The sequence below is a fragment of the Chenopodium quinoa genome, unplaced genomic scaffold, assembly GCF_001683475.1.
Source record: "Chenopodium quinoa cultivar QQ74 unplaced genomic scaffold, ASM168347v1, whole genome shotgun sequence".
Classification (NCBI taxonomy): domain Eukaryota; kingdom Viridiplantae; phylum Streptophyta; class Magnoliopsida; order Caryophyllales; family Amaranthaceae; genus Chenopodium; species Chenopodium quinoa.
The window spans coordinates 11,466,025-11,480,318 of record NW_018744239.1 but is presented as its reverse complement, the minus strand read 5'-3'; positions in this window follow the sequence as shown (position 1 = coordinate 11,480,318).

The window sequence follows — 14,294 nt, the reverse complement described above, 5'->3', positions numbered from 1 at the left end:
GGTTATTATAAAGGTCCAACAACAGTTTGATAAGAGATGTGATCAAAAATAATTATAAAAAAAATTATTAAAAAACAAGTGGGAAAAGTTATAAATGGAGTATATAACTTGGAAGAATATTATAGATTAGGAGACAGCATTAAGATGGATCATGAGAGAATCACATCGTTGCACTCGGTGAATGGTGGACAGTCTAGGAAAAAGTAAGCCAAACAATAATCTTATATGTTCTTTACCTTTTTCAAGTAGTTAGTTCTAACTAATTATGTAACTAATTTATGCAAGCAGATATGACTTTTCAAAATTTTGTGAATCTAAGTTCCGTAATTAGATATAGTTAAAGATCATGTTATCTAAAATAATTGTTTCGGTTACAACTCTGTGGAGCCCGAATTCCCAATAGCATATTGAAATAAAAGACCAATCTACAATAGGAAATTATAACGTAAAAGATGAAGAGCAAGTGGACAACAATTACAACACTATAGTACATAGATGGTAGTACAGCTCAAATAGAATCGGCGATTTAAACATAATCAGCGATTCAAACAAAATTCAATGCAATATAAGCAAAAAGAAAAAAAAAATACAAAAAGGAATAGATGGTAGTAAGCATAACTAAGCTCATTCATTTTATTTTAATTTCTTTTTTTGGTGAAAACGTGGGGCAAATCCCAAAAAAGGAAGAACAAACGAACTAAAGAACAAAAACAAACAACCAATAGAAAATAAACAAACTACTAACTACTAGACCTAAGCACCATTTAGCAATCATGGTGCATTGTTCAAAACCATTCTAGGCCCAGAAACACACCTAAGGTCCTCCAATAAAACGGCTTGAAGACCTTTCGGGATCGCCTCAAAAATGACTAATTTTTTATTGGATGTCACCCCATAATTAGCTAACCAGTCAGCAACTTGGTTAGCCTCTCTGTGGCTATGACTAATCGTAATCTCTCAATCACGTCGTGTAATCAAGAGCTTGCATTTGCGAATCAAGTGAATAAAAGGAGAGGTGGTCGGTATAGGGTCCACCGGTAGTCGGAGGACAGTCTCTGAATCAATAGTAACCTGAACTTTGCGATGACCACCGTTCCAAGCTATGGCAAGACCTCGCAAAGCAGCTAGTAATTCGGCTTTTGTGCAAGAACATACTCCACAATTCATAGCAAAAAGTTCATGGATTTCTCCTCTATGACCATGATACTCCACCTGCTCCAGCTGGACCCGGATTCCCTTTCGAAGCACCATCGATATTAAGGCGCACCCATCCTTTTCGAAGGAAATCTCACCTAATCAAGGCTAAAATGTATTGTTGGTGCATTGTACTCCCTCCGTATTTTAATAAGTGTTACACTTTGATTTTTTTTTTCACTATCAAATTTTCTATAATTTTACTAACATATAATTAGATAAATAATGGTCAACGTTGTGTCTCGAACTTATTAAAACACGGAGGGAGTAATATTCTTTTCAATCTAGTTTCATGGTAACTTCCAAAGAGATGGCCTTTCGAAATTATAGCAATAAAGAGTATTACATTTTGCTAGATAAACATCAGTTGTTGAAAAAGGAATTGATATTATGTTTTTATTTATATGTCTATTGAGGTAAATATTATTCTTTATGAACAAGTCAAATACCTTATCTTGTTCTAGAGTATTAAAGGTTTGCCCCTATTGTGTACTGGTTTCAAAGTGATAACCTCACTAACATAACACGGAAAAAAATAGTAAAGAAGTTATCCTTGAAAATGTTTAGAAAAGTTGGATCGCTAAAAAAATGAATAGACAATCATATGACGAAAGATGCATACGATTTCCGTTAAATAAAAGATAAAATCAGGGCTATAATGGTACAAGGAGAAGGAAAAATTACCTCCATTTCCATACAATTTGAACAAACAAACGATCTTTAATACATGCTAAGTAAACTAAACTATCACTTGGCTACTAAGTTAAGGGAAAATTAAGTAAGCGATAAAGCAAACTAAGCTTAAAGGAAAATTAAATGCGTTTGTTGGTTGATTCTATGATGTCCTCTCTCTCTGAAATCTATCTATCTATATACTATACTATACTATAAGACAAGTGTTTCGGGGTTTTCTGATGTCCTGCGGGAGAGTTACAATTCCGAGACTGGAACCGGACGCCTGTACCTGCAAAATAACGGAGACTCCTGGGAGCTCCGCCTCCAACGGTCAAGTTAGTACTTGATTAAGGAGTAATTAATGCGGAAATTAAAGTGATTGGGTCTCTCTAGGTGAGAGTGTTTAATGTAGGTAATCTGCTTTGTTAGCGAGATCAGCCGGTTATTACTGTGTGTAATTAATGTGTTTTTTCGTAATGTGTTCGTAATCCCCCTTAATGAGGATTAAGGGAGGTATTTATAACCTTGGGAAACGTGCCCATCCTAGGTTTAGGTTAACCTAGGGCCGATTGGGCTTCCCTCGGAAGTTGGGCCTGGGTGGCCGGTTTCTCCATTAGGCATGGAGTATGCCACATGTCATGACATAACAGGTCCAAGGTGGACGAATAAGCGCGTGCCACGTGGCAAGCCCTGACAGTTCCAACTGGGGGGCACTTGGCAGGACCTGATTGGTCCACGTGGCGCATTCCGATTGGAGGAGCAAAATCCCCTAATCATTTGCCCCTCACTGGTGGCACGTGATTGGTCACGTGTTACCTGTGACAGGTGTCGCACTGTAACAGGCGGCGACCTTCTACAGGTGTCAGTCGGCGAAAGGACGAGAGATTTTCCCGCCCAAATTTTGAATTCTAAAAGTGACCCTTCGCCTTCTCACTTTGCCTATATAAGGGAGGATTGTCTTGAGTCATTTTCACACTTTGAGAACATTCGGACCCCTGAACTTGCTCTGACATTTCGGACCTTTTCTGCCTACCGCCTGTTCTGACAAGCCGACTGCACAGGATTTTCAGAACTTCATCAACCGTCACTCGTTCAGGTAACTCAGTTCTCTTACTCTTAATTTTCTTTTTATTTTTTGAAATGGCACCACGGAATCACACGACACGACCTAGGTTAGTGATCAGCCGGTCACCGGGGACGGCTGAATCTAGGACTAGGAGTGCCGCCTGCCCTTTTCCGGACCCATCTTTGCCCTTTATACAAAGTCCGACTGTATCTGTGTCTATGCAGAGCAGGATGGCCAGAACGAAAAAGACTGCTAGGATCTCAAATTCAGACGGCTCCTCCCACAGGGTGCCGCTTAGTGAAACATCTGACCAGGCGCCAGATGTGGAAGTGAAACAGGGCGGCCTGAATGCCGGCAATTCTGTGGGGGGAGTCATAGTGACCCCTTCCCATTTAACAGTTAACAATTCTGCTTCTTTTCAAAGAGAGGAGGCGGGCCCCTCCGGGAGAGGGGAGGAGTCGTCCTCTTCGGACTCGTCAGAGGACGATTCCGAGTCAAGCTCTTCTGGCCATGCTTCTTTGGGTACAGAAGAGAAAAACAGCCGCCTGCAAGAGGCGAGACTTTCTCACGCAGTTGAGAAGGGGGACAATTGGGCGGAGCCATCCGCCTCTCACCGAGAGCTAAACACCCCCTATTACTGCACAGTACCTCGGGGCCGGATCACAGCCATGCAAGAAAAAGTGGAGAGCTTTATTGCAAACCACACCATGGGCCCCGACTTTCTAGTGTTTGTGCCGGATCCAGAAGACACAGTCGTCTGGCCGGCTGGTTCCAGTTATGATAGCGCCTGCTTTGGCTGCTACGAGGCGGCCATCAAGGCAGGGCTACGCTTCCCATTACATCCGGCTGTTCAGCGGATTTTGGATGGGTATGAGTTGGGGTTATGGCAGTTAGCCCCAAACTCCTGGGTAAACGTACTCGGCTATGTGGCCGGGTGCGAACTGCACGGGGTGGAGCCAAGCTTCGAGGCTTTCGCCCATATGAACTATCTCAGCCGGACCCCTAAGACAGGCGGTAACGGCTGGTATCAATTAACAAGCCACAGGGGCTACCTCATGACGAGAGGTAAAGCAAACAAGTGGAAGGACTGGCGGAGCACCTTCCTCATCATTGAGAGTTCAGACATTGAGCTGAACAAGCGCTTCAATAGGTGGAACAGGAATCCGCCCCTTCTTGCAGGCGGCCGTAGCATGCCGCCTGTTCCCCTTAAGGCTAAGAAAGAGATCCTTGATAAAGGACTCTTTAAAGTAGAGTCGAGGGTCGACTCTACTTCAGGGGTACGAGAGCAAGTACCCCAGCACTGCGTCCCGAGCTTCAAGTGGCTCTATGACGAGTACTTTTTGGCCGCCTGTGGCCTCAGCAGTCGGTGCTCAAGAGGTAGTCGGCCTGTCGAATACTCTGTTGTTCCATACATTTGTTGTTATCTTTTATTAACTTTGCTGTTTGTTTTTGCAGCTGACGCCATGAGCAAAATCACCGCCTCCAAGACTGCGGCGGCCATGTTGCGGGCCTCTATCATGCAACAAGCTTCAACCGACTCCCCCAAGAAGGGGGCACCCTTGGTGAGCTCCGAACCTTTCACCCTCTTTTTGGAGTTGTGTTTATGCATATACTGACTTTTTTTCTTCTTTTTTAGACGGGTGCTCCAAGAGCTTCATCTTCCCAACAGCCGGACCCCAAGGCCCGGAAGACGACTGTTGGAAGCTCTCCTGGTTCTGCCAGGAAACATGTGGCGGCTGAGAAACAGCCGGCCACTTCTTCTAAAACTCCAACTAGGCCGCCTAGAAGTAAGAAGTTGTCCTTGTAAATTTTAGACTCGCTCCCTTTTTTACTAGGTCTAATCCGTTTGTTTATGCTTGATGCAGCCGGCCCTCAGGAGCCTGACTTGGTAGAGATGGCCAAGTCTATGATCAGGGCAGTTCCTCCAGCTGAAAGGGAGGCGGTCAGGGGTGTCGGCACCCTTGACCTAGACGGGATTGCAGGGGTCCTTGCTGAGGTATACTTAGCATATTTTTGAGTATTTGAATTTCTGGACGCCTGTTTTATTTTTTGTTTGGAAACTGACGCCTGTTTCTTTGTACTTAGGCCCTGCTCCGAGTGAACGGCCTTCGCAAGCCGCTTGATCGGAAGAACAAAGAGGTAAAGGCTGCAAAAGCTATGGTCGCCTCTGACTGTGATAAGGCAATGTTTCAAATTGCCCAAAATGAAGTTCTGACCATTGATATTCTTTATTATCAGGCGCAGGCTACCGCCGCTGTTCGGGCTCAGTTAGAGGCGGCCCAGAAGAAAAATGACGAGCTGGAGGCGACCATCACAAACCTCAAGGCCGAGCTGAAACCTCTTCGCCTAAAAATGTACTCTTACGAAGCCTTGGAGAAATCCTTGGCCAACGTAAAGGAACGCCTGGTGACCCAGGAGAAGAGTCTTACTCAGGAGCTCTCGGAAAAGGCCGAGCAAGAGAAGAAAGAGCTGGTCCGGGAGATGATGGAAGACTCCGCTCAAATCCAGCGCATGACTTGGGGCCGCCTCTTCCCCAGTGCCGACTTTTCCTCTTGGGAAAGAACGTACCGCCAATGTTCTGATACATATAATCAAGAGATCCTGGCGGCTGCTGAGGAAGAGGCGTTGGAGGAGGAGGAGCCGGTAGTGGCGCTTGTGCCGCTTGGGGGTAAGGCATCAAAAAAGGATGCAGCTGAAGCCGAGTCCAGCAAGAAGAGTGTTGACCAGGCGGCAGCTGCTAATATTGAAGATCTGCCCCCTTCTTAAGCTTTATGTATTCTTTCCACGGCCTGCGTGCCGTTTGTTTTGTATTTACCCGGCCAGGGGGACGGGGCTTTGAATATTTTGCCGGTCTTTAATGGCCGGCTTCTTTTTAATGAATATTTGTTTTTGCTTCAAATTTGTCTAAGTATTCCATATTCTAATATCCAATTGTTCACTAGACCGACTGTTTTACATGGCCGATAGTTGCAGACAGGTACGGATAGTTAGTACGCCGCCTATGCCCCTGGACGACTGGTTGTCTGTTTCCAGGATAGACGATCAGTCGGCCTTTTATCCAATCGGTATTCGAACTATTTTGTCTGGACCCTTTTTAGGCAGGCGGTCCTGTCATTTGTAAATTTAACCAAGTAGGAAAGTGGTCTGACCAAGTAAACATGAGTGTTACCTAGTCGCCAAGGAACTGAGTAGTAGAGATAACAAGCGGCGGGTACCGGTTGTTTCCCTTTATTCGCCAATGTTGGCTTTTAACTCATAATTTGTTAACCTAGCAGGAGTAGTGGTTGAGAGCCCCTGTTTGTTAAAAACAGGCGGACGACTCATACCTTTTAGGCTCCATACTAAGTTTGAGGGAGTGACTATAAGTTAACATAGGAGTTACTTAGTCTCCGTCACACTCTAGATTGAGTAGTAGAGGTACCAGGCGGCGGAGGCCGGATGATCCCCTTGATTCGCCAATGTTTGTTGGCTATTAACTCAATAGGTTACCTAGTAGGAATAGTGGTTTGAGTGCCCCTGTTTGCCAAAAAACAGGCGGTCTACTCAAATCTTTTAGGTTCCATACCAAATTTGAGGGAGTGACTATGAGTTAACGTTGGAGTTACTCAGTCGCCGTCACTCTTGATTGAGTAGTAGAGGTACCAGGCGGCGGCGGCCGGCTAGACCCCTTGATTCGCCAATGTTTGTTGGCTATTAACTCAAGAGGTACCCCCTGCATTTATCCCAAGTAATACAGGCGGTTATCTGACTCAGATGTCAACTGCTACCACTGGTTTGGTTAGTGATAGAGTTATCCTTGTCTCAAAAACGGCTACGTGGTTGCCCTTGGGGACAGTCGTATAGGTGCCGTGTAATTAGTTTATAGATCAATGTTCCACCCAAAAGGGAGCTGCTCTCTGCGACGAATTTCATCCGGATGGATGCCGCCGGACGCCTGCCATGTTGTTGGGACAGGTCGTATTAGTTTTGTAGATTTGATCAATTGGCTTGGCGCCTGGTCTGATCATTCAGCCTGTGACCTTGGTAAGTTCTTGGTGAACGTAGGTGCTAAGTAAAAGGAGGGTAGCCGCCTGTTAGGCACAGGGTCGGCCAGGCCCTAATCTTTTTAGCTAAGTATTAGGGGGGTGGCTATGTGTTTGGAACCAGTCGGCCATCTTCTTATGGAGAGTAGCCGACTATATGTCCAGACGACATGCCCCTATTGTGAGTAAAATTCTCAATGGAGAGTAGCCGACTGTAAAGGTACAGACGGCATGCCCCTCTGAAGATAGAGTGAAAAACTCAATGGAGAGTAGCCGACTGTAAAGGTATAGACGGCATGCCCCTCTGAAGATAGAGTGAAAAACTCAATGGAGAGTAGCCGACTGTAAAGGTACAGACGGCATGCCCCTCTGAAGAGAGTAAAAATACTCAATGGAGAGTAGCCGACTGTAAAGGTACAGACGGCATGCCCCTCTTTAAGTAATAAAAATTAAACATGGAGAGTAGCCGACTATTTGTTAGTAGGCGTGCCCCTCTTAGTACAAAATTGAATAGTAAGTGCAAACTTTTATTAAGTAGCTCTTGACTATTTACATCATTCAAAAGAAATATTTCTTAAGATTATCTACATTCCAAGTTCGAGGCAACGATTGTCCGTCTGGTGATTCCAGACGGTAGGTACCGTCCCTGACTTCCTCATAGATTCGGTAGGGTCCTTCCCAGTTGGGAGTTAGTTTGCCAGACTCATTAGCCCTACCAACTGCTTCCATTTTTCTAAGTACAAAGTCCCCTACTTTGAGTGGACGCCTGTGTACTTTTTTGTTGTATGATCTAGTCATTCTCAGGCGATAGATTTCATGGCGCAAAACAGCATTGCCCCTCTTTTCAGGAAGTGAGTCTAATGCCAGGCGCATGGCTTCCCAGTTTGCCTCTTCGTCATATAGCATTACTCGAAGAGTCGGCTCGTAGTGTTCTATTGGAAGAACAGCTTCCGCACCGTAAGTTAGGAGGAATGGAGTTTCTCCAGTCGCCCCTTTTTCAGTCGTCCTAATGGCCCAGAGAACATGTGGTAGTTCATCCGCCCATAGGCCGCCTGCTCGTTCAATCTTTTTCTTGAGACCGTCAGAGATGATTTTATTAAAGGCTTCTATTTGGCCGTTTGCTTATGGACGGCCGACAGATGCAAAGTAGTTTGCAATTCCTTGGTCACCCAACCAGCTTTTGAGAACAGGCGTCTCAAATTGGGGACCATTATCAAAAACCATAGACATGGGAACCCCGAACCAAGTGATGACATTTTTCCAAATGAATGAAATTACATCTTTCGTCTTGATTCCCTTTACAGCCTCCTTCTCTACCCATTTAGTGAAGTAGTCAACGGCAACAAGTATGTACCTCCTTCCGCCTGTAGCAGGCGTATATGGACCCAGAATGTCCATGCCCCACTTAGCAAACGGTAGTGGGCTGTGAATGGTAGTGAGGTCAGTAGCCGGACGGTGAATTAGTTTGCCAAACCTTTGGCACTTGTCACATTTTTTCACCATCTCCATTGCATATGCTTCCAAAGTAGGCCAAAAGTAGCCCTGCCGCCTTGCCCTTTGAGCAAGCGTCCTACCGCCTATATGAGAAGCACAGTAACCAGAGTGAAGATCGTCTAGTATCTCTCGTCCCTTTTCTGGAGTAACACACTTTAAGAAGGGTTGAAGGTACCCCCTTTTGTGAAGTTCTCCCTTTATCATTTCAAAACAGGTGGCTCGTTTTTTCAGTGCTGTCGCCTGTTGAGGATCATCCGGCAGTGTACCGTTTGTCAGATATGCCCTGATTGAATCCATCCAGGTTGAGCTTCTTTCTAGGATTCCAATAGGGTTTTCCTCGATGCTTCTCTTCTCCATTACTTCCCAAAAAACAGTTCGAGGAGTATCAGAGGAGGCGGATGATGCTAATTTTGACAGTGCATCCGCCTGGTTGTTTTCTGATCTCGGCACTTGGATCAGATGGAAATCTTCAAGGGAGCCGACTGCTTGTCGGACCGCCTGTAAATACTTGATCATGGCCGGATGGGTTGCTTCGTATTCGCCATTGTACTGACTCACTATCAATTGTGAATCGAAACAGGCGTCTATTTTTCTTGCCCCTGCCGCCTTGCACATGCGGATCCCGGCTAGTAAAGCTTCATATTCTGCCTCATTGTTTGAAGCCTGAAAACTGAAGCGTAGAGCATACTCGTACCTGTCGCCCTCTGGCGACTGACATATGACGCCTGCTCCACAACCGTTTGAAGTAGAGCTTCCGTCCACATATACCTTCCATACTTGGTCTGGAACTTGAGAGTCAGGAGGACGAGTCATCTCAACAATAAAGTCAGCAAAGGCTTGCCCCTTCACTGCTTTTCTAGGCTCGAAAGTAACTTCGAGGCTCTGTATTTCTATGGCCCATTTGATCATTCGGCCTGACGACTCCATGATGGTAAGTGGCCGCTTGATAGGTTGGTCTGTATACACGACAACTGCATGTGCCAAAAAGTAGGGCTTCAATTTTTTAACAGCCATGAAGAGTGCAAGACCAAATTTCTCCACTAGGGGATACCTCAACTCGGCATTTTTCAGTACGTGACTGACAAAGTAGACCGGGAGCTGACAGTCGTCTCTTTCAGCAAGGAGAACAGCGCTTAACGCATGATCAGTGATGGCCAGGTACATGTAGAGTACTTCTTTGGGCAAAGGGCTGACCAGCCTCGGCAAGGAATGCAAGTGAACTTTCAATTTCTGGAAGGCGACCTCAGCATCCGGCCCCCATTCAAACCTTGCCTTTTTCTTAATTGCCTGGAAAAAGTATAGGCATTTGTCGCCTGATCGGCTTAGAAATCTTCCCAAGGCCGCCAGACAACCTGTTAACTTCTGAACCTCTCGGATGGTACGAGGCGACTGCATGTCAATGACCGCCTGCACCTTCTCAGGGTTTGCCTCTATTCCTCTCTGATTGATAAGGAATCCGAGAAATTTCCCAGACTCAACTCCAAATACACATTTCTTGGGATTGAGCATGACATGGTGCCGCCTGAGTGTGGCGAAAGTTTCTCGGAGGTCCGACAGATGATCTTTCTGAAGTTTAGTCTTGACAATCATATCATCAATGTATGCCTCGACGTTTCTCCCAATCTGATCAAAGAACACAGTGTTTATCATTCGCTGGAAGGTAGCCGGGGCATTCTTAAGACCAAACGGCATGACCGTGTAACAGTATAACCCCTGATCAGTGACGAAGGCCGTCTTCTCCTGATCTTTCTTCCATAAAGGAATTTGATGGAAACCAGAATAGGCGTCCATAAAGCTCATCAAAGCATGGCCGGCTGTTGAGTTGACCAGGTTATCAATTTTAGGCAGAGGGTAACTGTCTTTGGGGCACGCCTTGTTTAAGTCTGTGTAGTCTACACACATTCGCCAGGTGCCATTCGGCTTTTTAACAAGCACCACATTTGCAAACCAGTCTGGGAAGTAACATTGCCGAATGAACCCTGCATCAAGTAATTTTTTAACTTCGGCGGCTGCCGCCTGACTTCTTTCTTCGCCATGGTTCCGCTTCTTTTGCCGTACCGGCTTCTTTTTCGGATCCACGGCCAGTTTATGTACCGCCAGATCAGGACTAATGCCTGGCATTTCATGGACTTCGAATGAAAAGATGTCCTTGAATTCTTTCAATAGTTTGTGAAAGTCGTCACCAAGGTCTCTAAGAGCAGTCGTCCCAACTTTGACTGTTCGGTCAGGACGTGAGTCGTCTAAGATCAGGTCCGCATGCTCACCAGCCGGCTGAGGGCGGAACTCATCCGACCGCTCCTCTGCCACTGATTGCTATTTTCTTTCTTTTCTTGCGGCCCCTGTCTGGGATGCCTTTCTCTTCTTGCCGCCTGCTTCTTGAACAGGCGCACTGTCCTTGACATTGTCAAGGTCTGTTTTTTCACCGCTTGACCCAGTGGCCATAACAGTGGGCTTGATATCCGAGAGATAGCACTCTCGGGCCATCCTCTGATCTCCCCTTAGGGAGCCAACTGTTCCATTATCCCTCTCAAACTTGAGCAACATAAGAGATGGGATTATAACAGCCTTGGAATTATTCACGGTTGGTCGACCCAGAATCATGTTGTAGGCCGAGAGTTCTTCTACTACCAAGAACCGGACTACCATGTGTCGTCCTTCCCCTTTTTCACCCAGGCGGATGGGTAAATCCACTCGTCCCAGTGGGTGGACGACTCCTCCTCCAAACCCTACTAAAGGGTGGGAGGCCGGATGTATGCAATCAGTCTGATATTTTAGTTTAGACAGACATTTGCTACTGATGAGATCTAAGGAGCTTCCGGTATCTATGAGGATTCGGCCAACTCTCTGGTTGGCCACCTTACATTCAATGACGATAGGGTCGTCATGCGGCCCTCTTACCCCTCCTAGATCTTCTTCAGTGATGACAATCTCAGGAAATGAATATTTGGACGGCCGTTCTTGGTGAACGGAATTTACGTCTAACCGCCTGATATTGTCTTTGTTGCCCCTAATAGTGGGGCCGACTCCTGAGAATCCGCCTGCAATGGTGTAGACGACTGCATCATCTGTATCAGAGCTGTCGGCCTGTTGATTCTTTTTGGCCGACTGCTTTTTTGAGGAAGTGTTCCCCGTAGATTTCTTGACATAAGTGTCAAGATCACCTTGCTCAGCCAGGCGGTCCAGATACCGCATGAGACTGATGCAGTCATTGGTGTGATGACCAACATCATCATGATAAGCACAGAATTTATCTTGGTTCCGGTTGTTTGCAGAACCCTTCATGGGGACCGGCTTCTCAATTGAGATCCGTCCCTTGATTTCTTTAAGGATAAACTGGTTATCCTTGTTAAACGCATACTTTGGGGAGTATGGTTTGAATTCTTTCTTCTTTTTCTGGGCCGGCTGTTTAGAGGAATCAGCCGCCCAGACCTCTTTTCTCTTCTCATCTTTGCTTGACGACTGTTTCTGTCGTCCTTCTCTTTTGTCGAACCTTTTCCCGTCCGACTGTTTAACCGTGCAAAGATCAGTCGCCTGTATATAGGCTTCTGCTTCAATCAAGGCCTCTTGAAGAGTCGCCACCCTTTTTCGAACCAAATCAAATTTGAAGGTAGACCCGTCTTTGAGACCTCTGAAAAAGTCAGTATAGGCTACCTCATCCGGTAACCCTTGAATTTGTATTCTCATCAGGTTAAACCGCCTGATGTAAGAACGAAGCCCCTCCTTCTCGCCCTGCTGAATTGTTCCTAAATCAAGGATCGTTTTCTTCGCAGGGATGTTCATGGCGAAGTTGGAGGTGAATAAGTAAGCAAGCGTCCTGAAGCTATTTACACAACCAGTCGGCAGGTTGCCGAACCATTGTTGTGCGATTCCTTTGAGAGTCGCTGGGAAACACTTGCACCAGGTGGGATCATCTAACCCTTGAAGGTACATCAGGTTGGTGAATGCCATCAGATGGTCTTCTGGGTTAGTAGTGCCGTCATAGGCGCCTACTAGTACATTTTTCACTTTGGCCGGCTGAGCGGCTTCAGTAATTTCCTTGGAGAAGGCCGACGGCTGTTCACCAAGTCTAAGCAACCGTAGCTGCCAGTCCATAGGTTGGACATTTTTTGCTGTAGGTCCACCAAACGGAGGTGGCTGCAAAAAGTACTGTTGTTGCGGCACAAATGGTAAGTTTGGTACCGCCTGGTCGCTATGAAAGCCGGACTGACGGGAGGTGCCGCCTGACTGACTCTCATGATACGACTGAGTATGCCTCATCGAGGCATTTCGCAGACTATCTTGAAAGTTTGAAGTAGAGGCCGACTATGACAATCGGTCACTCTTCTTCTGCTCTAGCAGTAGCCGAGCGTCTGTGAATGTTTGGTTCGACCCGTCCGCCTGAATATGACGAACAGGTTTCCTATTTCCTGTAGGAAAACGGAATTTTGTGAAATCAAGGGCAGGCGGCTCCCGCTTCCTAGATTTAGGATGAGGAGTCGCCTCTCGCCCTTGAACTGGCTTCCTCTTCAGTGAAGTGGAGGGTTTCTTAGCCGACTACTCCTTGACTGGAGCAGGCGGCTTCTTGTTGATCAACTCTTGAATCTCTCCCTTGAAGTCCCTCATGAAGGTCATGAGTTCTTCCTTGTGATGGGAGCAGACCCATCAGTCGGCTGTTGCCGAACAGGCGGTGCGCCTGCTGGCTCACTTCCAGTTTGAAGATGTTCCCGTTCCCTCCTTTCGGTATGACGGGTACGTCGGGCCCTTAGGGTCCCGTCTGAAGCTGTGTGAGCTTCAACTTCAAATTCACTCTCGGTATCATGGTCCGACTGAACTTGAGGGTCGTCTAGGGGACGCCTCTCTTCAGGAGTCGGTACAGACTTGGATGCCATCTCAGAAGTACTCTCCCCACAGACGGCGCCAAATGTTTCGGGGTTTTCTGATGTCCTGCGGGAGAGTTACAATTCCGAGACTGGAACCGGACGCCTGTACCTGCAAAATAACGGAGACTCCTGGGAGCTCCGCCTCCAACGGTCAAGTTAGTACTTGATTAAGGAGTAATTAATGCGGAAATTAAAGTGATTGGGTCTCTCTAGGTGAGAGTGTTTAATGTAGGTAATCTGCTTTGTTAGCGAGATCAGCCGGTTATTACTGTGTGTAATTAATGTGTTTTTTCGTAATGTGTTCGTAATCCCCCTTAATGAGGATTAAGGGAGGTATTTATAACCTTGGGAAACGTGCCCATCCTAGGTTTAGGTTAACCTAGGGCCGATTGGGCTTCCCTCGGAAGTTGGGCCTGGGTGGCCGGTTTCTCCATTAGGCATGGAGTATGCCACATGTCATGACATAACAGGTCCAAGGTGGACGAATAAGCGCGTGCCACGTGGCAAGCCCTGACAGTTCCAACTGGGGGGCACTTGGCAGGACCTGATTGGTCCACGTGGCGCATTCCGATTGGAGGAGCAAAATCCCCTAATCAACAAGCAAATCAATATAAGAATGACAAATGTCACTCAGAGCGTGAGGGATAGCTTAGGTGGTTAGATTTTCTCGCCCGATTCCAGGATATCATGAAATTGATTCTCATCTCCGCCCTCGTGGCTCTCTAACACCAAAAAAAATGACAAAGTCACCCTCTTATTCGCTTGTCTTATGTATAAAATAAATCTCTATATTTATCATTTACAAATCGTAATGGTTTTTAGTAAACTTTAAACTTTAATCCAATCAATCAATTATTTAAAAGCAAGTTTCCATACATAATAAGATCTTCACGATTTCCTATCAAAAGTATTGATTTCATTGTTAACAAAAAAAGTATATATTGCAATTCTAGAGCAAGCTTTTATGCATAAGATCAAATCTTT